This window comes from Rhinolophus ferrumequinum, chromosome 26 (genome assembly GCF_004115265.2).
Source record: "Rhinolophus ferrumequinum isolate MPI-CBG mRhiFer1 chromosome 26, mRhiFer1_v1.p, whole genome shotgun sequence".
Lineage (NCBI taxonomy): Eukaryota > Metazoa > Chordata > Mammalia > Chiroptera > Rhinolophidae > Rhinolophus > Rhinolophus ferrumequinum.
Genome location: NC_046309.1, coordinates 4,814,903 through 4,817,539, shown reverse-complemented (window position 1 = coordinate 4,817,539; position 2,637 = coordinate 4,814,903). Strand labels below are relative to the sequence as shown.

Genomic DNA, 2,637 nt, shown 5'->3' with positions numbered 1-2,637 from the left:
TCTCTTTAATAAGAGTGACCGAAACTATGGCAAACATTTTTTTCTCTACTAAAAATAGACGTTGAATGATGTATACCATCCTGCAAAATAAAAGCATAACTCAGGAACTAACATCATTAGGATCAGTGAATTTGTACACACTCATCTCACCTCTAGAACCTTCTGAACCTGAGCCAGTGGAAATATAAACTCAATAGTCAGCGTTGGATCCATCTTAGAGCAGCAGAAATACACAATCGTGTTATTCTCCCAACGACTGACTAGAGCTCCATCAAGAAGCAAATCTGAGCGCCTAAGAATGACAGCACCACAATCTCCTTCCTCTCCCTTCTTTTCCAGGCGATGGATAATGCCTCCGAGTCGCCCACAGAAAGAGGTGGAGACACAGGGAAGTCTGATGAGACAGCAGCAGCTCCCAGGGGTCTCGGGGCTACTGCCACAGATGGAATCCAGGAGGAAACTGCCAGGGACGGTGATGAGGCCGGGAAAGAAGCTGCAGCTGAGGAAGCCGAGCTCAGGAGTCAGGACATGTCAGGTTTAACAGCATTTGAAAGGGAAGACTCATCACTGCTTACTCCTTCAGCCAAAAACTGAAAATAGATGCCAAAGAAAAGAAAGAGAAGGAGCAGGAAGAGATTCAAAAGATGCAGATCCTGGTTTCTTCTTTTTCTGAGGAGCCCCTGAGCCGTCATGAAATGTATCCCCCGTCAGCTTTCCCGAAGGCAGCCATTAGAAGGCTGGTCCAATCCATGTGGCACCTCTGCGGCTCAGAAATAACCTCTGTGGTTATTGCTCTGTCTGATATTTCCAAAGTTTTCAACAGAGAAATAGTAGGAGAAGCCCTGGATGTGTGTGACAAGCGGAGAAATGCCACCACTTCAACCCAAACACATGAGAAGTTAGAGACAAAGGGACAAGTACCCGACTTGAAGCACGAAAGCATCATCTTCTGCTAGACCAGAGCCTGACAAGGCCTTATGCTGAAGGAAGTGCTGCTTCCAGACGTGGAGTTGCAGGAAACTTCCTGAACTGGTGCGCTAATCTCTCCGTCCTCCAAGAATTCCACGCCGGTTTTAATGTCTTTCTCAAAACTCTGATCTTCATCACACCTAGAAGAAGGCATGCAGCCTGTTTCACACTTGCCTCTTGCCTTGACTAAATATGGGGACCTCTCTGGGCATTTTGAGGCATTTAACTGTCCCTGGGCTCGTTGGAAGAAGAAAGGTCCATGCCTTCAGCATTTTCTGGACAAGGAACTCCTCTCAGAGAGAAAACTTCCCCAAGAAAACTTTGATGATTTCACTCTGAAGCCTGAAATTGCCACGAGTTAAGGTGTTTCTTACATCTGGTGTTAAGCAGGCCAAACAACCAGAAACTTTTCACTTGCAACGCTCTAATATGAAGGACATAGTGAAGCAGGAGTGGTGAGATCGTTTGTCCCGGTAAACTTCTAAGATTCTCCAATGGGTTTTGGTGAATGATCACTAAACTGTTTTCTAACTCAGGGGAAAAAAAGAAAAAAGAAGAAGAAGCAAATGTGAGCTGCTGTCTTACTTAGCTGCTCTCCCAGGGCCACACTTCTTCAGATTCTGGAAAAATGCAAACTGTTATTCCAGCCTTGGGGGAGCAAAAAATAGTGCGTCATCTAGAATTCAGAGTCTGTATTTAGTTCCCATATCTGATGGTGGGTCCTAATTAGCTCAACCATCAGAAGTGGTCTTTCCTCAGACTCTCGCTAAAGTGAGATGTACTTCAGAGAGAGAGAAAGGAATTCAAGATAAATGGCCTGAAATGCAGGAAGAAATGAAGAACAAAGAAAGAGATAAATCTGCAGATTAATGCACATGAATAATGACTAAATAACTATGTAAATTACCAATAACAATGTCTGATGCAGTTTTGAAAATTAAAATACATGACAATATGTAAGTCAAGAAGGAGATGAATGGATTTAAAGTGTTCTAAATTACGCAGATTGTCCAAAATCAGGGTAAAGATACTGAGTAATTTAGACCTGGATAAAATAAGGATGCAAGTAAAAGGATAGAAACAGAAAAAATAATTTCAAAGTTGGAATTAAGAAATAATTGAATATTGAGAAACACTATGTCATTCAAAAATAAAGCAAGGGGCCGGCCCTGTGGCTCAAGCGGTTAGAGCTCCATGCTCCTAACTCCGAAGGCTGCCGGTTTGATTCCCACATGGCTCAGTGGGCTCTCAATCACAAGGTTGCCAGTTCGATTCCTCGACTCCCACAAGGGATGGTGGGCTGCGTCCCCTGCAACTAGCAACAGCAACTGAACCTGGAGCTGAGCTGCACCCTCCACAACTAAGACTGAAAGGACAACAACTTGACTTGGAGAAAAGTCCTGGAAGTACACACTGTTCCCCAATGGGGTCCTGTTCCTCTTCCCCAATACAATCTTAAAAAAATAAAATCTTCGTAAATAAATAAATAAAAATAAAGCAAGAAAAAAGTAAGAGAGGAAGAAAGAAGAGCAAAACAGAAAAAGCAGGGAAATGGAAAGCACGAAATAAAACAATACATTTAATTATAAATGCATCGTTAATTATTAAAAGAAACTAGAGTAAATTCTCCAGATAAAAGAAAAATATTATCAGACTGGATTTTAAAAA

General features: G+C 42.4%; 1 pseudogene; it reads left to right on the top strand.

Moving 5' to 3' along the window:
- The first annotated feature begins 342 nt into the window (after window positions 1–342).
- LOC117017980 (transcription initiation factor TFIID subunit 11-like) lies at window positions 343–956 on the top strand (annotated as a pseudogene).
- The last annotated feature ends 1,681 nt before the right edge of the window (window positions 957–2,637 follow it).